We start from the raw sequence: 27,943 nt of genomic DNA, 5'->3' as shown, positions 1-27,943 counted from the left end.
CCTGATACTGAATTGCAAATTATAGAATGATAATGGTGATTTCATATTTTTAATTGAATACATCATTAATAGCTCCTTAGACTACACTGGTTATCCACTAAAACCCAAATGTACCTGCAACTTGGGTTGGGATTTGTTTATGAATTTTCCTTTCTCTCCGTCTGAAAGCTTTTCATATCTTAGTTGAATGATTTTTTTAACTTATTTTATTTCATTCATGGGACTTTAGCGTCACTGGCAAAGCCAGTATTGTTGTCCATCCCCAATTGCCCTTGAGAATGTGGTGGTGAGCACCTGTATTGAATCACTGCATTTCATGTAGTGTAGGTAGAGTGCTGGAAGGACTACCAGGATTTTGAGCGAGCGACAGTGAAGGAATGGTGATGTAGTTCCAAGTGAGGATGGTGTGTGATTTGGAGAAGAGCTTGCAGGTGGTGGTATTCCAATGCATCTGCTGCCCTTGTTTTTGTGGGTGATAGAGGTCACAAATTTGGAGGGTACTGTCACATGAACCTTAGTGAGTTGCTGCAGTGCATCTTGTTAGATGGTACATACTGCTGTCACTGTGGCACCCCCTCCACAGGCAAGTTTTGTCTTGAAAGGTGTTGTTGGAGCTGCATCCATTGAGGCAAGTGGAGAAGTATTCCATCACATTCCAGACTTGTGCTGTCTAAATGGTAGACAGGCTCTGGGGAGTCAGAATTCCAAGCTTCTGACTACTATTGTAGCCACAATATTGATATGGCTGGCTCAGTTTGTCAATATAAATGCCAAGAGAAGATGGTTAGATTCTGTCTTGTTGGAGATGGCCATTCCACCACTTATGTGGTGTGAATGTTATTTGCCACTTATTAGCCCAAGCTTGACTGTTGTAAAGATCCTGCTGCATGCAGGCACATATATTTTCAATATCTGAGGAGCTGTGAATAGTACTCAATACTGCAATCATAAGCAAACATCATAATCATGGGCAGCATGGTGGCACAGTGGGTAGCACTGCTACCTCATAGTGCTGGGGACGCAGGTTCAATCCAAAAATGTGTAGGTTAGGTAGATTGGGCATGCTAATTTGCTGCTTCCTGTTCAAAGATGTGTAGGTTAGGGGGATTAGCAGGGGAAATATATGTGGTTGTGGGGGATAGCTGGGCCTGGGTAAGATGCTCTGTTGGAGCCTGCCAGACCTGACCATCACCCTAATTGGGCCTGAGGAGGACTACTGCTGCCAAAATTGACATCAGAGCACTCAGCCCCTTCCCCAAGTTGGGCCTGAATGCCGCCGCCAGACTGGACCCTGCCCTTAGAGTTGGAGCTATGCCAACCACTTTCAAGACTCCTCCACCCCTCTTTTGTTCAAGTCAGGAGGAGAATGCAGTACTGCTCCCTCATGGTTGTGTCTGCGTATGTGCACTGTGCCAGTTCTGGGCTGTGCATCCGCACCAGCAAGTGCACGTGTGCAGACACCAACTATGATAGGGCAGCGACGAGAGGCGAGAAACCCAGGAGAAATGTCCCTGACGTGGGACGAGAGAGTGAATTCCAAGACAATTGCAGAAAATACAAGACAGTAGTCACCCTCCTTGGGACACTATGCTGTGGATAGTCCTGGAGCTGAGCTGTTTGGCCTCCAACAACAACAGTCATCACCCTTTGTACTGACTGACTCCAGCTTTCTTCCGATTCCTCTGAATTCAAGTTTGCTTGAGCTCTTGGATGTCACACTGTGTCAAATGCTGCCTCGATATTATGGACAGGCATTCTCATCTCTCAATTGTATTGGTCTTGAGCTTGCGAATTGGTTTTTCTTCAACTTCCACACTTGCGATTTGCAGCATTTATCATTGGATATTAATTTCAAATTGGAACATTTCCATTTTTGTTTTTTTAGTTCACTCAACAGGAGTGACCACCTCTGCCAATGTCAACATCTCTGCCAATGAAACCGATTGCAAATCACCACTTTTGCCCTGAATGGAGTTAACTCACCCAGCAAAGACTGACGATCAAACCCAGAACCTGCTATGGTCAAAGAAAGTAGAGCACACTGATCAAGTACCCTTCACACCCTCTGGGTGCTGCCAAGCACTTTCTGGCCAATTAAATGTTTTGAAATATAATCACTGTTGTCATGTTGGGACACATGGATTGATTTCCATACACTGAGATCTCATAAAAAGTAATGACACGAATGACAAGAATATAGAATTATTGAATGATACAGCATAAAAGGAGGACATTTGGTCTGTCGTGCTTATGTAGGCCTTTTGAGTTTTCCATTTAGTTCGACTTCACCTGCTCTTTTCCGCTAGATCTTTTCCCCTAGATCACGGTGGCACAGTGGTTAGCACTGCTGCTTCACAGCTCCAGGGACCTGGGTTCGATTCCCGGCTTGGGTCACTGTCTGTGTGGAGTTTGCACATTCTCCTCATGTCTGCATGGGTTTCCTCCGGGTGCTCTGGTTTCCTCCCACAGTCCAAAGATGTGCGGGTTAGGTTGATTGGCCATGCTAAAATTGCCCCGTAGTGTCCTGAGATACGTAGGTTAGAGGGATTAGCGGGTAAATATGTAGGGATATGGGGGTAGGGCCTGGGTGGGATTGTGGTCGGTGCAGACTCGATGGGCTGAATGGCCTCTTTCTGCACTGTAGGGGTTCTATGATTCTATGATCTGTAAATTTAGCATTTTAAGTATATATAAAATTCTTTGGAAGATCAGCTGTAATCTCATTGAATACTGGAGCAAGTTTGAAGGGCTGGATGGTCTACTGTTGCTCCTATTTCTTATGATTTGAGAATTATTGAAGTTTTTCCACAATTTTTTCAGGCAGTGTTTTCCAGATCATAAAACTTCAGTGCAATTTTTTTTGCTTCATGCCACCTCTGCTTCTTTTGCCAATTACGTTGAACCTGTTTCTCCTTGTTACTGACCCCTCTGAAAACATTTTTTCCTTATTTAGTCAAGAACAGAAACCTGTGATTTTGAATGCCCCTATCTCTCCCCATGCCTTCTCCAAGCTAATCTTGTCCATAAGCCTCATCACCTGTTCCCTCAACCCTATTCCCACTAAACTACTGATCACCCCAGCTTTCCTTCCTGGACCACATGTCAGCTGATGTTGTTAATGGCTCTCTTTCCTTAGGTATTATCCAACAGTTCTTTAAATCTGCTGTCATAACTCCTTTTAAAAAGAAACCTCTGGCCATGCCATCCTTGTAAACAGCTCCATCTCCAATCTCCCTTTCCTCTCCCAAGTCCTTGTATGTGTTTCCACTTCCATAACCACGGGTGGCATGGTAGCACAGTGGTTAGCACTGCTGCTTCACAGCTCCAGGGACCTGGGTTCGATTCCTGGCTTGGGTCACTGTCTGTGTGGAGTTTGCACATTCTCCTCGTGTCTGCGTGTGTTTCCTCCGGGTGCTCCGGTTTCCTCCCACAGTCCAAAATGTGCGGGTTAGGTTGATTGGCCATGCTAAAAATTGCCCTTAGTGTCCTGAGATGCATAGGTTAGAGGGATTAGTTGGGTAAATATGTAGGGATATGGGAGTAGGGCCTGGGTGGGATTGTGGTTGGTGCAGACTCGATGGGCCGAATGGCCTCTTTCTGTACTGTAGGGTTTCTATTTCTATTTCTATAACCCATTCCCTTTTTCCTGGACCTCCAATTTTGAATCACTCCTACTACACTGTGGAAATACTTTGTTTCAAAGTAACAAATGACATCCTATGTGACAAAGGTAAAACTATCCCTTGCTGCCCTGTCTTCAACCTTTGTCTGATCACGCCATCCTTACTTGAGCGCCTCTCCACTAATGCCCAGCTGGATCAGACTGCACTCGTTAATTCTATTTTTACGAAAGAATGGCAAAAGTTTTTTTAAAATTCAAACTTCAAACATTGTTGTAGCTGGTTTACCTGGTAATTTACTGAAAGTGTGTAATTCATGGAACTACAAATAGCCTGAATCAGTTGCTCTGACTTCCAAAGTTTTGATTTGCCAGTCTCTGGGTAATGTCAAATCAAGTCGGAGACAAACTTACTGATGAGATAGCAACTGTTTCCTTATCTCTAAATCTGTTTTTTTCCAGTCAGAGGATACAATAACTTCAAACGGGGCCTCACTTTTTTTTGATACGACTATAGCCTAACCTTGCATGTCCTGTTTTGTTCTCATTTAGATGCCCCTAAATAGATTAAGCAGACTTAGGTGCTGACATATGATGATATAATTACTGCTTTAGTAAGAAACTGAAGCTCCATTTTTGACTTGTGGGAGTAGAACTATGTAAAGATAAACAACTAGACAAGCTTTCCGTTCCTGTTTTGCAATTTGTTTGTAGTTCTATATGATTTTGTTAGTGTTGCCAATTATTAGGTTAATGTTGAGTCTGAATATTGATTGTGGCATGTCTAATGGCCCTTACTGCATTTTCACAGCTGACCAAATAATTGCATTTCAAAATGGATTAAACTCTGGTATGAATGGTTTAAAAATATTTAAAAATACCATTGGAGCATTGCTTTAAATTTTGATTGGTAGACTCTCAGGATCTCAATAGAATATTTCCAAGGATAAGTTCAGTGAGCTGTGTTCAAAATGGGTGGGTTGGAGCAATGGTCAAGCACTACCTTGCTGTGTAGGATATCTGCTGGATGCACAGAATCATGATGGATACTTACATTCATTTTGCTTTAATTCGACAGACAGGAAGTTGTGTACTGCTGGTGAGTTGAGCCGTATTTTGCAGGTTCGTCCCCGTTGAATGTTCAATAGATTATAGAACTTTCTAAAGCACAAATTTTGAGAGACTTTGGGGTGTTAGCTGTCAGTACTTCTGCTGAAGCAATGTGAGGCAGCCAATAAAGAATGCTGATGTATTTTACTGCCAAATCTATTGAGCGCAAATTCAGAGGACCGCGCTGAAGTCCACAGGGTGCCTTGGTCAGATGACACCTGAAATACATTATTAAGTTTCTGTCAACAGGACTCGGAGTGCAGTAAAGATAAGAGTAATGAGGTTGATCCTTGATGATAGACGGTGAGTTATGAGGAATCACTTAATCCAGGACTCAACTGCCTCCAAGAAAGTTTTCAGGAAGACTGAAATACAAAAAGCACATACAACTAAAGCTTGCAGATGTGGTGAGTAACAAACCTGTGAGGGCAAAACTTGTCAAAAAAAATAGAACACACGTCATTGAGTATTTTCTCACATGAAGGGTAAGTAATAGCTGAAGAAGTTTTCTGGAAAGGATGGTAAGGAAACTTGAGCAGCGTTGCTGAGAAATGGCATGTCAAAACTTTACATTTTGCACGCTTCAGAACAACTTGCAAAAGTGCCAGATGTAAAATGAACAACAATTTATATTGCATAAGGAGAGTGCTGATTGGTTGGCAAGTGGACTTTGGTAGAGGTGTTGCTATGGACAATGAACCCGTTAATGATGACTGACAGCTAACTGCCAGGCTTTGTTTACATTCAGACAAAGCAGTTTGACTCTGGTCAAGGCATTGCCCTGAGGAATTAACCAGAGAATGGTTGTCAGCTATTTAGTCTAGTTGAAACAGATGCAACAAGTGTACATGTTCTTTATGTCTGCAAAATATAGAGCTCTGTGCCTTAATATAGTAAGAAGTCTCACAAGACCAGGTTAAAGTCCAACAGGTTTATTTGGTAGCACAAGCTGCTCCTTTATCAGGTGAGTGAAGAGTTGGGTTCAAACAGGGTATATATAGGCACAGACTTAATTTACAAGATAATGGTTGGAATGCAAGTCTTAACAGGTAATCAGGTCTTTACAGGTGCAGACAATACTAGTGGAGCATTGCTACTGGGGCATCCACTAGCATTGTCTGCACCTGTAAAGACTTGATTACCTGTTAAAACTCGCATTCCAACCATTATCTTGTAAATTGAGTCTGTTTGTGAACCCAACTTTTCACTCGCCTGATGAAGGAGCAGCGCTCCGAAAGCTTGTGCTACCACGTAAACCTGTTAGACTTTAACCTGGTGTTGTGAGACTTCTTACTGTGCCTAGCCCAGTCCAACGCCGGCATCTTCGCATCATGTCTTAATACATGGAGCTTCTAACATGCTCAATTGAGCCACACTGCTAGCCTGACTAAAACTTAAGTTGGTTGTCAGTGTAATTCTTAGCACACTCAGGATTGTTTAACCAATGTTGCCTAATTGCAGAATCACATCTAATGTTGGACAGTATGTTTTTGAGTTTTGCAAACATGGGCTGCTTGGGTATACAGTCAGTACCTTGCCTATTGCGAACAGCTGAAGGGACATGCTTTTTAATATAATCCTCCAGTCTTTGGGATGTATGGTTTGCATACCTAGCATCACAGTGGCATTGAAATTCAGATGACATTACTCATTTGTGTGACAGGTAGAAATGTGTTTGGCTTGATAGCCACATCCTGTTTGATCGTAGAACTTGGTGGCACAGAAGGATTTGGGTGTACTTGTACGTGAGTCGCAAAACATTAGTGTACAGGTACAAGTGATTAGGAAGACAAATTGAATTTTGGCATTTATTGCAAAAGGCATGGAATATAATAGTGGCAAGGTTTCACTGCAGCTGTGCAGGGCAGATCATATTTGGAATACTGTGCACAGTTTTGGGTCTCCTTTTTTAACAAAAATATATAATTGCTTTAGAAGTAATTCAGAGACGGTTAATTTGACTCATTCCTGGGATGAAGAGCTTGCCTTATGAAGAAACAGATTGAGTCTATACTCTTTGGAGTTTAGAAGTATGAGTGATGATCTTATTGAGATGTATAAGATCTTGAAGGGAGTTGATAAGGTGGATAGATACCAGGAGGATGTTCACTTTGTGGAGGAAACTGGAACATTGTTTAATAATAAGACAGAGATGAGGGGAGTTTTTTCTGAGGGTCATTGGAGTTTCGCATTCTCTTCCCCAGAAGAGGATAGATTTTTAATTTATTCATGGTTGAGTTTGATAGATTTTTGTTGGACAAGGGAGTTGAGGGTTATGAGGGCAGACAGTAAAGTGGAGTTGAGACCACAATCGGATTAGCCATGGATTTTATTGAATGGTGCAGCAGGCTCAAAGGACTGAATGGCCTACTCCTGCTCCTAAATCCAATGTTCCTGTACACATGTGGTTTTCAAATTTTCCACATGGTAGTTTTATCTTTAAAGAAACAGATGATTGCTGCAATGGGAAGAAAATAGAATTTGTATTCTGGCAAAATGCGACAAAATAGCCTGAAGGCCCTTACTCTTTCAAAATCTGACCACAATTAGCTTATGAGGATAAGTTTTAAAATATTGCAGTAGACAGGTGTAATGCAGGTCAAGTGAAATGTAGAAGCTTATAATATGGATTGTGTATGAACAAGAGCAAACAGAACTCAAAAAAGTGACATCCAGAAAAAAATGTCAGTAGTTTGGCCATTTGATCAGAGCTGAAAAGCTATGGGGAGCCCTTCTGGAAGACAATGTGGAGTACAGCAAAAGGAGGGGTCAACCTAGGGGTAGTTGGAAGACAGATGGCACAGAATGGTTGCAGATCAGCTACAGTGGATGTGTAAGGGTGGCGCAGGACAGACGGGTGTGGCATATCATGACGGCACATCTCCTGGCAGTGGCAGCTACCAGCAGCAGCAGCAGACAGATATTTACTGTAGATTAGCACACCACTGTTCTGGTGCTGGGACTTGTGCTTAAATCGATTTCTGATCACTATTTGCAAACTATAAGTGTTCAATTAGTAGTGAACATAGTATTCAAATCCAATTCCTCATGGACACAAGCCCATAACACAATATTCAGCAGTAGCATGGAGCCTCAGTCAAAATACTGTATGGAAGGATGGCCAGTGTGTGAAGTAGAGTAATCCAGTGTAGTAGCAGTGGGGCCCTCCTCTCCGGTTACACCAAAGGCATGTCATTTGAGCCAGATTGGGAGAGGACATGGCTTTGTAGCTAGCTGTGCTATAATTAGCTGGGAATGCTTGATGTTGACATTTGCTGCATCGATATTACATGGAGACCACCATAACAAAATGTAGTCATGTGTTGTTTCCTGAAGCGCATGACCCACCTTGGAAAGCAGCCTTGAACTTTGAACCTAATTTTTAAAACAAAAAATAAATTGATTTCCAATGGCATTTACACGGAGTCAATACAAAAATGGTTTTTAGTTGTGATTTAAGAGGGGATAATTGTGGACAGGGAAGGGAAATGAGTAAGAGTGGGAGAGGAAGAGATTTCCAAATTTTGGAGTAAAATATAGTGGGCAGTGCAAATTTGTGGACCAAAGACTAAGCAGGTGGAGTCTTCCAAACACAAGTGCTGATCTGTGGGAGAGGGGTTCAGTCTGGAATTAAAAGCGAATATGAAAAATGCTGGAAATACACAACCATTCAGTCGCATCTGTAGAGATCAACAAGAGTTAATGTTTCAGGTTGCGATGATCTCGTGAAAGGTAATCTCTACCTGAAACATTAACACACTATCTCATCTGCGAGGGGAGGCGATGGCCTAGTGATATTATTGCTGGACTATTAATCCAGAAACTCAGCTAATATTCTGGGGACCCGGGTTCAAATCCTGCCATGGCAGATGGTGGAATTTGAATTCAATAAAAAATATCTGGAATTAAGAATCTACTGATGACACAAAACCATTGTTGATTGTCGGAAAAAAACATCTGGTTCACTAATGTCCTTTATGGAAGGAAATCTGCTGTGCTTACCTGGTCTGGCCTACATGTGACTCCAGAGCCACAGCAATGGGGTTGACTCTCAACTGCCCTCGGGCAACTAGGGATGGGCAATAAATGCTGGCCAGCAGTGATGCCCATGCCCTGCGATTGAATAAAAAAGAGCTGCTGCCTGACCTGCCATGTACTTCCACCCTTTTTCATTTTTGATTTTATTTCAGATTTCCAGCATCCACAATATTTTGCTTTTGTGATTCTGGAATGGCTGGTCATTGAGGGAAGGATGGATTTGTGTGGGGTTGTGAACAAGAGGATGACGGGGAAACACGAGTGGTCAATGAGCTGCAAATGAGGCTCTATTGAGGGGGGTGCTGGGACATATTGGAATTGACAGATGCCGATATATGTCCATGTGCACATTTAGTGGATTTAACTTTAGGCTGTAGGTTCTGGGGCAGGACTGAACAGCCATGCTTCAACTTGCAGGTAATCTTGCAAATGACTTCATGGCATTGCGGGAGAGGGGGAGTTCAGGCTCAGGGCAGTGGGACTGTCGAGTATTATTATTTCAGCTCTACTGTACTTGGTCACATAACATCTTAACAGCATCCTGTACAGTACTTTGAGAATGTTGAGGCAATTCTGGATTTCTTTATATCACACAATCCGAGATAACAAAACAAGTTGCCTATTTTCTACTGCAACAAATACTTGAAATTTGTTTCTGAGTTACTAATTAGAATCTTACTGGAATAAATGAAAGATGTGGGTGGGGGTTGTGGAATGGTTGCATGCTGCTTTGTTGGTGGTTCTGACCAAAATGGGATAAACTGGGTCGTCAATTTCTGAATGATTCCCCTTTGTACTGAATTGTGTAGGCAGGCACAAGTTGATTCAAATAATATGGATTGAATTATCCAATTTCCCTCTCATCTTGCAAACAACTTTGTTCAGTGCTTCATGTACAGCAACTGAAAGAGAATTTTATCCCTGAAGGAGGAAATGAGTTTTAGTGATAGGCAGCTGGAAACTTTATGAACAAGTAGAGTCAAGCTTCCAAATACTTGAGCTGCTCTTTGAACATACTTTTAGTTCATAGAAATCATAGAAACCCTACAGTGCAGAAGGAGGCCATTCGGCCCATCGAGTCTGCACCGACCACAATCCCACCCAGGCCCTACCCCCACATATTTGCCCACTAATCCCTCTAACCTACGCATCTCAGGACTATAAGGGGGAATTTTTTTTAACCTGGCCAATCAACCTAACCCACACATCTTTGGACTGTGGGAGGAAACCGGAGCACCCGGAGGAAACCCACGCAGACACGAGGAGAATGTGCAAACTCCACACAGACAGTGTGGAGCCGGGAATCGAACCCAGGTCCCTGGAGCTGTGACGCAGCATTGCTAACCACTGTGCTACCGTGCCGCCTATAAGCATAGTTTATAAAGCATAGTTGCTTCATATGTCTGCACCTTTGCTGTGAAAAAGCATACTCAGATGCAAGACCTTGTCAAGAAGTTAATCTTAGAGCGTTCTAGGAAGTAGACAATTCCCCTCTGAAGTTTTAACTCAAGTCTCTTTGATATATTAAATCAGCCGTATACGTTTGTAATGTTGTTGCACCATGTCATCTGATGAATCATGCGTTTTCCCTGCAACCAAAATTGAAGTCTTGAAAAAACATTTAATGTTCATGTTTAAAAAAAAGAATTGAGTGATTGTTGGTCATATAGAAAGTGAGTCTGCAGAATTGATAATGGAAAATAAGGAAATGGCAGATGAATTGAACAGGTATGTTGCATCAGCCTTCGCTCATAGAATCCTACAGTGCAGAAACAGGCCATTCAGCCCATCGAGTCTGCACCAACCACAATCCCACCCAGGCCCTATCCACATATCCCTACATATTTACCCACTAACCTATGCATCCCGGGACAGTAAGGGGCAATTTAGAATGGCCAATCAACCTAGCCCGCACATCTTTGGACTGTGGGAGGAAACCGGAGCACCCGGAGGAAACCCACGCAGACACACGGAGAATGTGCAAACTCCGCACAGACAGCGACCCAAGCCGGGATTCGAACCCAGGTCCCTGGAGCTGTAAAGCAGCAGTGCTAACCACTGTGCTACCGTGCCGCCCAGAATATACAGAGCCGCTATACAGAATACAAGTCACATCCCAGAAGCAGGTCTTAACCAAGAAATGGAAGGGAGGAATTCAGGAAAATTACAGGCACCAGAGAAGTTTTTTTAAAATTCTTTCATGGGACGTGGGAATTGCTGGCTAGATCAGCATTTGCTACCCATTCATAATTGCCCTTGAACTTAGCATAAGATGTAGAAACAGAAGTAGGCCATTCAGCCCTCTAGTCTGCTTAGCCATTCCATGAGATCATGACTGATCTGATACGATAATCCTCAATTTCACTTTCCTGTTTTATCCCCATAACCCTTGATTCCCTTAAGACTGAGTGGCTTATTCGGCCATTTTGGAGGGCAGTTAAGAGTCAGTGACATTGCTGTGAATCTGAAGGCACGTGTAGGCCAGACAGGTAAGCACAGCAGATTTCTGAATCAAAAGGACAGTAGTGAACCAGATGGGTTTTAATGACAGTGGTTCCATGGTCAACATTAAATTTTTAGTGGCAAATTTTTATTTAATTCAAATTCCATCATCAACCATGATGAGATTTGAACCCAGGCCCCAAGAGCATTACCCTGGATCTCTGGATTACAAGTCTAGCAACAATACCACATTGCCACTGCCTTCCCTAAAGTATGGTACTGAGTAAATTGTTGGAGCTGCGGGTTGACAATAGCATGGGTCCTGATAGATTTCATCCTAGGGCCTTAAAAGAAGTGTCTGTTGAGCTAGTTGATGCATTGGTTTTAATTTTCCAAAATCCCGAGATTCAGGGAATGCCCCATTAGATTTGGAATATAGCAAATGTAACTCCATTATTCAAAAAGGGAGGGAGACAGAAAGCAGGAAACCATAGGACAGCTAGCTTAACATCTTGTTACAAGCTATTATTAAAGAAGTTATAGCAGGGCACTTGAAACCATTCAAGGTAATCAGGAAGAGTCAACATGATTTTGTGAAAGGGAAATCATGTTTAACCAACTTATTGGCGTTCTTTGTGGAAGTGTTAGTGTCCTGGACCAGAACCCCAAGTTGTATTAACAAGTTTTATATTTTGGCATAAATATGAGGATGGGGTGCTTCGTTCCAGGGGTAATTCTACTGACAAATTAGGGATCTTTTATAGTAAAACAAATTTAATTTAATAACACAGTTTAAATATAACTCTTAACAAATGAAGCAGCTTAACTATTAAAAGTTGAAAAATATTTAGAAATGAAAGGAACTGACTTTAATTTCTAGCTTGTGTCTGTTTCTGTTCCAGATAAGCAACGTTCCTCTTACAGACTTACAGGCCACTTTAAATACGGTTAGCAACCCTAAATATACTTGCTATAGTGAGCGTAGACAGTCTTGAGGCTTTCAAAAAAAGAGATTGAGTTTCAGCAGCTTGCCGAAAACTTCTGTTCTCAAGCAATTCCCAGCCAGAACTGAAAAGCTGTTTCTCTGCTACAAATCTAGCTCCTCCCATTAGCCACATCATTACATGGCCCTGAATACTTCACCCCACCTTCCATTTCTAATCAAAACCCAGGGGAAATCTCCACCTATAAACAAAAATCCATTAGCTCTATTCTAAGTAAACATGACACTGCTAAAATGAGCAATTATCCTGCTCTCCCACCATCTCAGCTAAATATTTTCCAGTCACACCGACAGAATAGAGTTGAATCTGTAAATAGTCCCCATGAACATTAAAAAAATGTATCTATAGCAATAGCACATAATCATCATAGAACTAAAATGCACTGTGGATAAAGGGGCCAGGTGGATGTACTGCGCTTCAATTTCCAGAAGGCATTTGATAAAGCACCACTTTAAAGGTTATGCAGGTACAGCATGTGATTAGGAAAGCTAATGTTATCATTTTTTTGCAAGATTTGAATACAAAAATAGGGAGGTTATGCTTCAGTTGCACGGGACTCGTGAAACTACACTTGGAGAACTGTGCATGATATTGGTCACCTTATTTAAGAAAGGATGTAAATGCTTTGGTAGCAGTACACGGAAGGTTTACCAGACTAATACTTGGAATGTGTGTGTTGTATTACGAGGAAATACAGCAGGCTTGTATTTGCTGGAGTTTAAAAGAGTAAGAGGAGATTTGATTTAAACACAAGATCCTGAGAGGCCTTGACAGGGTGATATTTCATCTTGTGGGAGAACCTAGAACTAGGGAGGGTCACTATTTTAAAATAAGGGGTCGCCCATTTGAAACTGAGGTGAAGTGGAACTTTTTCACCAATGGTCATATGTCTTTGCAACTCTTCTTGAAAAGGTGATGGAAGCAGAGTCTTTGAATATTTTTAAGGTGGAGGTGGATAGATTCTTGGTAAGAAAGGGGGCGATAGGTTATTGGGTGTAGGCAGGATGCAGATTTTAGGTTACTATCAGATCAACCATGATATTAATGGTGAATCAGATCAGATTATAACTCCTGTTATTAGGTTGTACCGATAAACGTCCAGTCTAGAGGTGAAAGTGTGTTAAACTGAGTAAAGTTGATGCCATTCAAGGAAGAATTATGCATCAAACTCAAAAGTTAATTCCCCATCCTCATATTAATGCCAAAATATAAAACTTGTTGAGATCCAGGGTCTATTGCTTTTTACTCGAATCTATGTTTGTATGTATTGTAGAAATGTTGTGCTTCATAATGGTCAAAATACAAAACCATTTGGAGGTACAGTTTGAGTTTGATGCATAATTCTTCCTTGAATGGCATCAGCTTTACTCAGTTTAACGCACTCTCACCTCGAGACTGGACGTTTATGGGTACAACCTAATAACAGGAGTTATAAAGTGATCTGATTCACCAGTGCACTACTGAGCAAGTGCTCAGTTGTCAGAGGTGTCATTTTCAGCTGGGGTGCTGGTCAGAGGGGTCCTGTCTGCCTTTTTGGGTGCATGTTTAAGATCATGGCAGTAATTGAAAAGCAGAAAGTTAATGAGCGTTGTGGCCAACATGCTTCTCTATTCACCAAAACAAAAAGTAGAATAACTGGGCATTGACCTCTGTGTTGTCTGTGAAATGTTGCTGGTGCATGATAGCTGCCAGTTTTGCTGAAATAAGACAACGTTCCAACAAGTAATTTGTGACAGGGAACACTTTCAGTTGCATCAAATACAAAGTGAGGATGAATATGAATGCTGAAGTTATTTTAAAATATTGTACTGAAGCAAGGAGGCCAAAGAACTGACTTGGTGTCTGGAAAAAAACATACACGTACATCCAGTGCATGAGAAATTTGATTAAAATAATTATTGCTGATTTCTGGCTCCTTTCTACCTCAGGACAGTGCATCCATACACTGACCAGTGCGGTTACAACTGAAGCAACTCGTTATTCTGTATAATCAGTGTCAGCTGCTGCCTTGTCATTATCTCAGAGGGCTCAAAGGTTTTTGAAATCGTTCTAGCTCCCATGGCAGCAGGATTTTAATTAGCCCTAGATGTGAGGATTTCGTAACTCACAGTTGAGATCAAATAGTCATTTCACAAAACCAGAAATGATCCAAGATAGAGAAATGCCATATAACTGAATTTCTTTTATTTAATTAGTGATGGAAATGAATCCTTTTTAACTGGTTAAAATAATTTTCTCAAAATCTTATATTCAAGTTTGACATTTTCTCTCCATAATACTTGCCATTATCAAGCAAAAGTGTTTACTGCTTTGATGTTGGGTTGGAATGCATTATTTGATATGGTAGTAAAACCCATATGCTGTGACAAAGCAGTATCAAATCCTAATCTCTTTTGGATGGTAATTTGGAAGATGGAGAATGGGCAGTACAGATGGCTTTAGTTCCCTGGATTTAAGTATGAAAAAATCAACTAAGGTTCTTGTGCTTGATTACTATCCATTGACTTCAGTTGAAAAGTTCATTTGTGCCAAAGGGCTGTTGACAGAAAACCACATATGGTTATAGTGTTCAGGGATCAACTCAGCTACCTGAATATCCGTGAGAAATAATAAGCCTGATTTTAACCCGTTCAAAATCCAAGCACTTGCAGAGTTGAAATTGGACCCAGATGTCTTGTGCTTTAGTCAGGACATCCTCGCAGAAATCTGCCACTTACTGCAGCCACAATTAAACCCTCAGAGGAGGGCAGGAACCATATTGCCAGTGGCCTATGATGGCAGGTTTTTGTGTGTCTGGTTGTTTCTAGTCCAGCTTTCTAGCTGGAGATACTTGCAACATCTCTCACAACTGCCCAATGCTGTGTAAGCGAAGTTACTGTGGCTCTGTGTGCAAAGAGAGCTTGCTACATTTCTTTCTGTTTGGTCATGTGTAATGAGACAGGAATGATTAATGATCTTGTAGTTCGGGATCCTCTTGGAAGAAGCGATCACAGTATGGTTGAATTTAAAATACAGATGGAGCGTGAGAAGGTAAAATCCAATACCAGTGTCTTGTGCTTAAAGGAGACTACAGTGGGACGAGGGAGGAGTTGGCTAAGGTAGATTGGGAGCAAAAACTTTATAGTGGGACAATTGAAGAACAGTGGAGGATTTTCAGAATGATTTTTCACAATGCTCAACAAAAGTATATACCAGTAATAAGGAAGGACTGTAGAAAAAGTGATAATCATCCTTGGAAATCTAAGGAAATAAAGGAGGGTATCAAATTGAAAGAGAGTGCATACAAAGTGGCAAAGATTAGTGGGAAACTAGAGGATTGGGAAATCTTTAAAGGTCAACAGAAAGCCACTAAAAAAGCTGCAAGTAAAAGTAAGATGGATTATGAGAGTGAACTAGCTCAGAATATAAAAACAGATAGCAAAAGTTTCTACAAATATATAAAATGAAAAAGAGTGGCTGAAATAAACATTGGTCCTTTAGAGGATGAGAAGAGGGATGTAATAACAGGAAATGAGAAAATGGCCGAGGCATTGAACAGATATTTTGTGTCGGTCTTCACAGTGGAAGACACAAACAACATGCCAAAAATAGATGACAAGAAGGCTATGGCAGGTGAGGACCTAGAATGGAGAATAATGGTTATATGATTATACAGTAATCTCATCAAGGGACTCATGACATACACCTTGACAATGAAGCTTATGATAATAGAAAGAAGAACAAAGAACAGTACAGCACAGGAGCAGGCCCTTCGGCCCTTCAAGCCTGCTCCGATCATGATGCCTGTCTAAACTAAAACTGTATACACTTATGGAGTCCGTATCCTTCCATTCCCACCCTATTCATGTATTCGTCCAGATGCCCCTTAAATGCTCCCACCACCTCTCCGGGCAGCGCGTTTCAGACATTCATCACCCTCTGTGTAAAAAAAAACCTTGCCTCGCACATCTCCACTAAAACCTATGTGGAGTTGTAGACAGTACGGAGGGAAGTGGCAGGTTACAGAGGGACATAGATAAGCTGCAGAGCTGGGCTGAGAGGTGGCAAATGGAGTTTAATGCGGAAAAGTGTGAGGTGATTCACTTTGGAAGGAGTAACAGGAATACAGAGTACTGGACTAATGGTAAGATACTTGGTAGTGTGGATGAACAAAGGGATCTGGGTGTCCATGTGCATAGATCCCTGAAAGTTGGCACCCAGGTTGATAGGGTTGTTAAGAAGGCATATGGTGTGTTAGCTTTTATTGGTAGAGGGATTGAGTTTCAGAGCCAGGAGGTCATGCTGCAACTGTACAAAACTCTGGTGCGGCCGCATTTGGAGTTTTGCGTACAGTTCTGGTCGCCGTATTATAGGAAAGATGTGGATGTGTTGGAAAGGGTGCAGAGGAGATTTACCAGAATGTTGCCTGGTTTGGTGGGAAAATCGTATGAGGAAAGGCTGAGGGGCTTGAGGTTGTTTTCGTTAGAGAGAAGAAGGTTAAGAGGTGACTTAATAGAGGCATACAAGATGATCAGAGGATTAGATAGGGTGGATAGTGAGAGCCTTTTTCCTCGGATGGTGTTGGCTAGCACGAGGGGACATAGCTTTAAATTGAGGGGTGAGAGATATAGGACAGATGTTCGAGGTAGGTTCTTTACTCAGAGAGTAGTAAGGGCGTGGAATGCCCTGCCTGCAGCAGTAGTGGACTCGTCAACATTAAGAGCATTCAAATGGTTATTGGATAAACATATGGATGATATTGGAATAGTGTAGATTAGAGGGGCTTTAGATTGGTTCCACTGGTCGGCGGAACATCAAGGGCCGAAGGGCCTGTACTGCGCTGTAATGTTCTATCTATATGTATGTCCCCTGGTACTTGACTTTTCTACCCTAGGAAAGAGCATCTGACTATCCACTCTGTCCATGCCACTCATAATCTTGTCAACCTTTATCAGGTCACCCCTCAACCTCCGTCATTCTAGTGCGAAGAAATCGAGTTTATCCAACCTCTCCTCATAGCTAATACCCTCCAGACCAGGCAACATCCTGGTAAACCTCTTCTGTACCCTCCCCAAACCATCCACATCCTTCTGGTAGTGTGGAGACCAGAATTGTACACAATATTCCAAATGAGACCTAACTAAGGTTCTGTACAGCTGCAGCATGACCTGCCAATTTTTATACTCAATGTCCCAACCGATGAAGGCAAGCATGCTGTATGCCTTCTTGACTACCTTATCCAACTGCATTGCCACTGTTAGTGATCGGTGCACATATGTTAACAAGTTTCAAATAAGATAATTGGTTTGAAATTGCTACCTTCTGTGCTTCTTGCTTTTATAAACTAATAGTTTGTGAAAAGATGAAACAATTTTATTTTGTTTTACAATTTTTTTCCATCTACTCCTTTTGCAACAGATTCAGAAGTAGGTGGAAGAGCCAGTGTTCTCCACATCATTAAATGAGAATGCCCCCTCAATCAAGAATGAATTGTTGTTGGTGTAAATTAATTTTGTAATTTGTGGTTTAAAACAAAATGGGATTTATTTATTATTTAGTTGAAAGATGATGCCTCAGTTTTCTACTTAGTTGCAGCTCTGCTTTTGGCAACACGAACAGAAATGAAATGGGACTACTGTTGGCAGCGGAGACAGTAGTCAATTTAGGAAATAATTTTCAAGATTCCTCTGGAAGTAGTCATATATCTGACAGACCAAGCTGAAAACTCAACTGTTGGAAGGTCTACAACCTGAAAATCGCAACTTGCAATATTTTTCCTGTTGCTGGTGATTGTTTTCACAATTTGGCGTGCACCTTGTAGAATTGATACTTGGAAGTCTGGGTAAGAGAAGAGAAAGATCAAAATAATAAGCAAAATACTGTGGATGCTGGAATCTGAAACAAACAGAGAATGCTGGAAAAACTGTTACTGGCAGCACCTGTAGGGAGAGAGGACAGGGTTAACGTTTCGAGTCTGTTTGGCTCTTCATCAGAACTAAGATTGAGAACATCTGTTAGATACTATACTGCAGCTGGAAGAGATTGCAACAAAAGTGTAGCAATCTTAAAAACAAATGATATAGATGACCAGGTGCAGCGGATATGGGAGGGGGAAGGCAGGTATTTGCATTGAGACAAAAATGTATAGGGTGTATATTTTTTTAACAAAGGGGTTAAGACGGAGGAGAAAGATCACTGTCCAAAGTTGATCACTCAGCTGAAGAAGGAGCCTGAGACTCCGAAAGCTTGTGCTGCCAAATAAACCTGTTGGACTTTAACCTGGTGTTGTGAGACTTCTTATAAAGTTGTTGGACCCAGTGTTGAATCCCGAGGGCTGTAAGATGCCTAATCAGAAGATGAGATGTTGCTCCTCCAGCTTGCTTTACTGGGGCATTGCAACAGGCTAAGGACAGACATGTGGGCACGAGAGTAAGATGCTAAAATGACAAGTAGCAGGATAGTTGGGATCATGCTTGCAGATTGAGCGAAGGTGTTCCACAAAGTGGTTACCCAGTTTGTGTTTAGTCTCTCCAATGTAGGGGAGACTGCATTGGGAGCAGAGAATACAATGAACCAAATTGAAGGAGGTGCAAGTGAAACGCTACTTAACCTGAAAGGAGTATTTGGGGGCCTTGAACGGTGAGGAGAGAGAAGGTAAAGGGGCTTCTGCCATTGCAAGGGAAAGTGCTGTGGGAAAGGGATAGGGAGTTAGGTGCAATGGAGGAGTGGACTAGGGTGTCATGGAGGGAGTGGTTTCTGTGGAATGTTGATATGGGATTATGGGGAAGATCTGTTTTATGGTGACATCATGCTGAGTTGGTGGAAATGGTGGAGGATGATCCCTTGAATGCAAAGACTGGTGGGGTGGGAAATGAGGACAAGAGAGACCTAGTCATGATCAAGTGTGGGAGTGGAAGGGGCAAGTGCAGAGGTGCACGAAATGGATTGAACCTGGTTGCGTGCCCTGTCAACAACAGTGGAGGGGGGGGCCTTTAAGGAAAAAAGCAGGCACGTCAGAAGTGCCATTTTCAAAGGTGGCATCATTGGAACAGGTGCAGTGGAGGTGGAGAAAATTGGAGAATGGGATGGAGTCCTTATAGGAAGCAGAGTTTGAGGAGCTCCCTTGCAATGGCAGAAGCCCCTTTACCTTCTCTCTCCTCATCGTTCAAGGCCCCCAAATACTCCTTTCAGGTTAAGTAGCGTTTCACTTGCACCTCCTTCAATTTGGTTCATTGTATTCTCTGCTCCCAATGTAGTCTCCCCTACATTGGAGAGACTAAACACAAACTGGGTAACCACTTTGCGGAACACCTTCGCTCAATCTGCAAGCATGATCCCAACTATCCTGCTACTTGTCATTTTAGCATCTTACTCTCAGGTAGCTGTGGGAGTTGGTGGGCATGTAATGAATATTGGTGGTCAGTTTATCAACAGAAATGGAGACAGCGAGGTCGGGCAGCATCGGAGATCGATCAATTGAAGGTGAGAGAAGGATGGAAATTGGAAGCAAAATTGTTACATGTTTCCAGGTCTGGATGAGAGCATGAAGTGGCACCCAATACAGCCATCGATATAATGGAAAAAGATTTGCCAGAATGTGCCTGAATAGGACAGGAACAAGGAGTATTCCACATAACCGACAAAAAGACAGGCATAACTGGGGCCCATATGAGTACCCATGGTCACGTCTTTTATATGCAAGAGGTGAAACAAGTTAAAGGAGAAATTATTGAATGACAGAATAGACAGAACAAGTTGAGCCAAGCAGAGGAGAATGGTGCTGAATGAGGATTGTTCAGGGCTCCAGTCAAGGAAGAAGCAGAGCTCTCAGAACTTTTTGACAGAGGATGGAGGTATAGAGGGATTGGATATCCATAGTGAAAAGGAGGCAGTGAGGGCTAGGGAATTAAATTTGTTGATATAATGTCGAGCATCAGAGGAATCACGAATGTAGGTTGGAAAAGACCAGACAAGAGGAGACGAGATGGAGTCAAGATGGGAAGAAACTAGTTTTATGTTCATTTCAAGGTGGGGTTAACCAATCAGCGTGTGAAATTGTGCTGATCCATTAAAGGTCGTGAGTGTTTTTTGATGCATTTTGGAGGATCAAATTTAGGTATGAATTATACTGTAAATGGCAGAACCCTTTAAGAACATTAACATACAGAGGGATCTGGGCGTGCAGGTCCATAGTTCCCTAAAAGTGGCAACACAGGTGGTCAACGTGATTAAGAAGGCATATGGCATGCTTGCTTTCATCAGCCGGGCATTGAGTACAGGAGTTGGGAAATCATGTTGTAGCTATTTAAAACCTTGGATAGGCTGCATTTGGAGTATTGCATACTGTTCTGGTCACCACACTATCAGAAGGACATGAAAGCTTTGGAGAGAGTGCAAAGAAGGTTCACCAGGATGTTGCCTGGTCTTGAGTGTGTTGGCTATGAGGAGAGGTTGAATAAACTAGGATTGTTTTCACTGCAAAGACGGAGGCTGAGGGGAGATCTGATAGAGGTGTACAAAATTATGAAAGGCACAGACAGGGTGGATAGTCAGGGGCTTTTTCCAAGGGTGGAAGTGTCAGTTACAAGGGGGCACAGTTTCAAGGTGAGATGGGGAAAGTTTAAGGGAGATGTGCAGGGGAGGTTTTTCATGCAGAGAGTGGTGGGTGCCAGGAACTTGCTGCCAGAGGTGGTGGTGGAAGCAGGCACATTAGCAACATTTAAGAGGCATCTGGATAGATACATGAATAGGGAGGGAATAGAGGGATACGGACCGAGTCAGCGCAGAAGGTCTTTTTTTTAAGTGATCGGCACAGGCTTGGAGGACTGAAGGGCATGTTCCTGTGCTGTACTTTTCTTTGTTCTTGTTTGGTGATAGGTACAAGACCAATAAGTCGCAAGACACTAATCAGCTATGATTGGCAGAAGCTGTAAGAAGAATATGTTTGACCAATCCCACTGCTTGAAGTCTTTTCACTTGTATTGTGATTCAAGCAAGAAGAAAGATTCTCCACAGAGGAAAGCTATAACACATTTAAAAAACGAGTAATTATGCACAAAATAGTTTTGTTTTCAGACCATTCAATTCATAATTTGGTTCAGTTCACCTGGTTGATATTGAAACTTGCTCCTCAAGAGTTCACAGAAACAAGATCTCCTTGGGGCCATTTATATGATCTCTGCAAGCTAATTGCAGACTGCATCTTGGTAGTTCATATTTTTGATACATGGACAAAAAGTTGCAGAAATGAATCAGTGATTTTCTATTTTCCACACTCAAGCTTCAAAATGATGTAAATGTATTGACACAAGAGTCTCAGTATGTGGCCTAGCTGTCAGTGGCACATAAGTTTTTGGACTCTGTTAACTTTCAGCATGTTGGTTCGCTGCTCCAATTAGAATATTTCTAGGATTTACGTAGCTTGAAAAAGTCTCTCGTTACATTTTGATTTCACTCTGAAATGGTCCATTTCCAATTTTAAGATTGTCCTTTTGTTCTGGATTTCCCCACCAGGGCTATTCTCTTATTCTTCTATGTTTCCGACGTTATTTCGGTGTAGCATTACTACATATAAATAAGCTTGGATGTACATAATGAAATTGTAATAGTTGAGATGTTAATCGGAAGGCAAAAGTTTAACCATGTTAAAAATAGATTGGGAGCAGCTGGAGTGTGAAATGCTCACTTTTGTTGTTGCACCACTTTGCTGACTTCCCCTTTGTGCAATATGTTCTGGGGAAAGCTTCCTCAACTGTCCAGATCCATTTAATTGGAGAAATTCTCTAGTAATGCTCAGCTTCCACGACACAGTGCAAAACCATTTTTATTCATAACATAAGAATTGATTAATAGCCATGTTGATTAGGTTTGTAAATGTGCTATCCATGTGGAAGCAAATCATTCAGACAAAGTAGGTTACGGGGTCAGTCCAGATCTATTAAATTACCTGCTTGACTTGCAACAGAATGGATACTATAACTGGTAAAGCATCCCGAGTCATAGAGTCATAGAGGTTTACAGCATGGAAACAGGCCCCTCGGCCCAACTTGTCCATGCCGCCCTTTTTTTTTAAAACCCCTAAGCTAATCCCAATTGCCTGCATTTGGCCCATATCCCTCTATACCCATCGTACCCATGTAACTGTCTAAATGCTTTTTAAAAGACAAAATTGTACCCGCCTCTACTACTACCTCTGGCAGCTTGTTCCAGACACTCACCACCCTCTGTGTGAAAAAATTGCCCCTCTGGACACTTTTGTATCTCTCCCCTCTCACCTTAAACCTATGCCCTCTAGTTTTAGACTCCCCTACCTTTTGGAAAAGATATTGACTATCTAGCTGATCTAAGCCCCTCATTATTTTATAAACCTCTAAGTTCACCCCTCAGCCTTCTACGCTCCAGAGAAAAAAGTCCCAGTCTATCCAGCCTCTCCTTATACCTCAAACCATCAAGTCACGGTAGCATCCTAGTAAATCTTTTCTGCAGTCTTTCGAGTTTAATAATATCCTTTCTATAATAGGGTGACCAGAACTTTACACAGTATTCCAAGTGTGGCCTTACCAATGTCTTGTACAACTTCAACAAGACGTCCCAACTCCTGTATTCAATGTTCTGACCAATGAAACCAAGCATGCCGAATGCCTTCTTCACCACTCTGTCCACCTGTGATTCCACTTTCAAGGAGCTATGAACATGTATCCCGAGATCTCTCTGTTCTGTAACTCTCCCTAACGCCCTACCATTAACTGAGTAAGTCCTGCCCTGGTTGAAGCTACCAAAATGCATCACCTTGTATTTGTCTAAATTAAACTCCATCTGTCATTTGTCAGCCCACTGGCCCAATTGATCAAAATCCCGTTGCAATTGGAGATAACTTTCTTCACTGTCCACTATGCCACCAATCTTGGTGTCATCTGCAAACTTACTAACCATGCCTCCTATATTCTCATCCAAATCATTAATATAAATGACACATAACAGTGGACCCAGCACTGATCCCTGAGGCACACCGCTGGTCACAGGCCTCCAGTTTGAAAAACAATTCTCTACAACCACCCTCTGGCTTCTGTCAAGAAGCCAATTTTGTATCCATTTAGATACCTCACCCTGGATCCCGTGAGATTTAACTTTATGCAACAACCTACCATGCGGTACCTTGTCAAAGGCCTTGCTGAAGTCCATGTAGACAACATCAACTGCACTGCCCTCATCTACCTTCTTGGTTACCCCTTCAAAAAACTCAATCAAATTTGTGAGACATGATTTTCCACTCAAAGCCATGCTGACTGTCCCTAATCAGTACTTGCGTCTCTAAATGCCTGTAGATCCTGTCTCTCAAAATACCTTCCAACAATTTACCCACCACGGATGTGAGGCTCACTGGCCTGTAGTTCCCAGGCTTTTCCCTGCAGCCCTTTTTAAACAAAGGCACAACATTTGCCACTCTCCAATCTTCAGGCACCTCACCCGTGACTATCAATGATTCAAATATCTCGGCTAGGAGATCTGCAATTGCCTCCCTAGCTCCCACAATGTCCTGGGATACACTTCATCAAGTCCCGGGGATTTATCTACCTCGATGCGCTTTAAGACTTCCAACACCACCTTCTCTGTAATACATACACTCCTCAAGACATCACTATTTATTTCCCCAAGTTCCCTAACATCCATGCTTTTCTCAACAGTAAATACTGTTGAGAAACATTCATTTAGGATCTCGCCCATCTCTTGTGGATCCGCACATAGATGACCTTGCTGATTCTTAAGAGGTCCTACTCTCTCCCTTGTTACTCTTTTGCCCTTTATGTATTTGTAGAAGCTCTTTGGATTCTCCTTTGCCTTACCTGCCAAAAGAATCTTGTGTCCCCTTTTTGCCCTCCTGATTTCTCTCTTAACTCTACTCCTACACCCCCTACACACTTCAAGGGATTCACTTGATCCCAGCTGCCTATGCATTTTATGTGCCTCTTTCTTCTTCTTGACCAGGGCCTCAATATTCCGAGTCATCCAATGTTCTCTACTTCTGCCAGCCTTGCCCTTCACTCTAAGAGGAATGTGCTTACCCTGAACCCTGGTTAACACACTTTTGAAAGCGTGTCACTTAACAGACGTCCCTTTGCCTTCCCACAGACTCCCCCAATTAATTTTTGAAAGTTCCTGTCTGATACCATCAAAATTGGCCTTGCTCCAATTTAGAATTTTAACTTTTGGGCCAGACCCATCATTCTCCATAGCTATCTTAAAACCAATACAATTATGGTCACTGGTCCCAAAGTGATCCCTCACTCACACTTCTGTCACCTGCCCTTCCTTATTTCCCAAGAGGAGGTCAAGTTTTGCCCCCTCTCTAGTCGGGCCATCCACATACTGAATGAGAAATTCCTCCTGAATACACAACAAATTTCTCTCCATCCAACCCGCTAACACTATGGCTGTCCCAGTCAATGTTGGGAAAGTTAAAATCTCCGACTATTACCACCCTATTTTTCTTGGAGCTATCTGTAATCTCCTTACATATTTGCTCCTCAATTTCCCGCTGATTATTTGGGGGCCTATAGTACAACCCTATCAAAGTGATTTCCCCCTTCTTATTTCTCAGTTCTACCCATATAGACTCAGTGACCGAACACTCGGATATATCCCCCCTCAGTACGGCCGTGATGCTTTCCCTAAGCAAAAGTGCAACTCCCCCTCCTCTCTCACCTCCTGTTCTATCTTTCCTATAGCATCTGTACCCTGGAACATTGGGCTGCCAGTCCTGTCCCTCCCTTAACATTGCTATAATATCCCAGTCCCACGTACCCATCCATGCCCTGAGTTCATCTGCCTTGCCCGTCAGGCTTCTTGCATTGAAATAAATGCAGTTTAATCTGGACTTCCCTTGCTCTCTGTCCTGCTTTTGCCTGATCTGTCTGGTACTAGGATTACTGACACTGCCTTTACTGCTTAATGTGCTCTCTTTAACTTCTGTGCTGTTCTCAAACTTCTCTTCTGTCTCCCTACTGCTTTGGATCCCACCCCCCTACCAAACTAGTTTAAACCCTCCCAAGTGGCTCTAGCAAATCTCCCCGCCAGGATGTTAGTCCCCCTCCAGTTCAGGTGTAACCCGTCCCTCTTGAACAGGTCAGCCCTTCCCCAGAAAAGATCCCAATGATCCAAAAATCTAAATCCCTGCCCTCTGCACCAGCTCTCAAGCCACACATTCATCTGCCTAATCCTCCTATTCATACTCTCACTAGCACGTGGCAGCGGTAATAGTCCTGAAATTACTACCTTTGAGGTCCTGCACTTTAGCCTTCTGCCTAACCCTCTCTATTCACACTTCAGGACCTCATGCCTTTTCCTACCCATGTCGTTGGTACCAATATGTACAACGACCTCTGGCTGCTCACCCTCCCCCTTAAGAATGTCCTGCAATTGCTCAGAGATGTCTTTGACCCTGGCACCAGGGAGGCAACACACCATCCTGGAGTGTCGATTGCGGCCACAGAAACGCCTGTGTGTGCCTCAAACTAGCGAGGCCCCTATTACTACTGCTCGCTTGCTCTTTGCCTGACTCTGTCCCACAGCAGAACCAGCTGTGGTGTCACAAGCCTGGCTGCTGCTGGTATCTCCCCCTGACAGGCTATCCCCCTCACTAGTATCCAAAACGATATACCTGTTTGAAAGGGGAATAGGCACAGGAGACTCCTGCACTACCTACTTGCCTCTCCTGGCAGTCACCCATGTACCTGTCTGAACCTGTGGTGTGACAACCTCCCTGTAACTAGTGTCTATCACACACTCTGCCTCCTGTATGCTCCCCAGTGCATCCACCTGCCGCTCCAACCAAACCATGCGGTCTGTGATGAGCTGCAACTGGACACACTTCCTGCAGACAAAGTTGTCAGGGAGACTAGATTGCTCCCTAATTGCCCACATCTGACAGGAGGAGCATGCCGCTGCCATATTGCCCTTATACAAGTAAAAGGATAAAAAAATCTCAACTCACCAGTCCCTAGCTTATGGTCCTCCTGCTGACTTTTGTTTTGGTTAGAGGAGGAGGTCGAGAGGGAAACACTGAAATAGTGTTTGGGGTTTAATTGTCCCTTCACAGCAGCTCCTCCACAAACCACCTTCTGGTTGCAGTGACTACACTTATGCAAATATGACCCGCAACCGCCAATCACCTTCGCCGCTCTGCTGCCCTCACCTGGCATCTGTGCTCCATGTTTGAAGAATCTGGGTACATTGCCCATCATTTGTGAGCTGCTATGGTTTACAATTGAACACAAGCCATTATTGCCTTCAAAGGAGGGGACATGTTCTGTGTTCGTGGGTTTGGTAGTCACACAAAAAACATGTGACACATCTAGCCACTGTGCAGCAGTAATCAACAAAGCAAATAGTTGAAATACAAAAGTAAAATATTGTGGATGCTGGAAATCAGAAATAAAAACAGAAAATGCTGGAAATACTCAGTTATTTGGCAGCATCTTCTCGGAGAAAAAAAGAGCTAACGTTTCAGATCATTAACTCTGCTTCTCTATTCACAGGATATTGAAATATATTGTCAAGAAGAGTAGAATTGAAGTCAGAGGAAGTCATACTTAATGTATTACAGATACTGCAAACTTTTAACGGTACATCTAGTTTTAGTCACCCAGACACAATGCAGAAATTCAGCCTCTGGGAGTAGTGTCGAGCAGGGCCACAAGACTGATTTCCAGCGTCAGTGATTGAATTATGAAGGAAGGAATTTGAACTTAACAGACTTAGAAAGAGGTTCCTGACAGACTATATGACAGAGCTACATCTAAAAGAGTAAACAATGTAGAGATCATGAGCATGACTTCAAATTAAGCTGCAACCGTTGGGAAATATAACACACATTCCGACAATTGAAGGCAAAAGTAATTGATATCAGCGTGCTCTTCACATGAAAATGATTAAAGCACTGTACTGAATTCAGGCACAGAGGACCAAAAAAAACCCTTGCAATTAATTCAGCAGCTGATGTAGGTTCTTAATGAGCTAACATTGGTCAAATGGCCCTTTTCTAAGTATGTAATAGCATCTATATTAATTTTTTTGCTTACCACTTTTCATAGCCAATATGGCCCATTCTCCTTTTTTGACTGCTTACGGGAGTATAGTTTCCATTGTCACTGATCATGCTCTGATACCTCATCACATTGAATTACACAGAAATGACATTATTGAAACGGGTACTTTGACCTGGTCCATCTTGGTATTCATCCTCCATAAAAGCAGGAGTCCTAATCGCATGATTTTGTTTTATTCATTAATGGGATGTGAGCATTGCTGGCGAGACATTTGTTGCCCATCCCTAATTTTCCGAAAGAAGGTGGTGGTGAGCAGCTTCCTGGAACAACTTCTGTGTTAATATCGTTATGATGTGGAGATGCCGGCGTTGGACTGGGGTAAACACAGTAAGAAGTTTAACAACACCAGGTTAAAGTCCAACAGGTTTATTTGGTAGCAAAAGCCACACAAGCTTTCGGAGCTCCAAGCCCCTTCTTCAGGTGAGTGGGAATTCTGTTCACAAACAGGACATATAAAGACACAGACTCAATTTACATGAATAATGGTTGGAATGCGAATACTTACAGCTAATCAAGTCTTTAAGAAACAAAACAACGTGAGTGGAGAGAGCATCAAGACAGGCTAAAAAGATGTGTATTGTCTCCAGACAAGACAGCCAGTGAAACTCTGCAGGTCCACGCAACTGTGGGGGTTACAGATAGTGTGA

At 42.5% G+C, this 27,943-nt stretch overlaps 1 protein-coding gene across 26 annotated transcripts in view; it reads left to right on the top strand.

Moving 5' to 3' along the window:
• Window positions 1–27,943, top strand: part of LOC144495599 (focal adhesion kinase 1) — a 528,227-nt gene that overhangs the window by 183,726 nt on the left and 316,558 nt on the right. The window lies entirely within an intron of this gene.

The sequence above is a fragment of the Mustelus asterias genome, chromosome 7 (assembly GCF_964213995.1).
Source record: "Mustelus asterias chromosome 7, sMusAst1.hap1.1, whole genome shotgun sequence".
Classification (NCBI taxonomy): Eukaryota; Metazoa; Chordata; class Chondrichthyes; order Carcharhiniformes; family Triakidae; genus Mustelus; species Mustelus asterias.
Note: the sequence above shows the minus strand (reverse complement) of the source record. Positions and strands in the feature narration are given on the sequence as shown.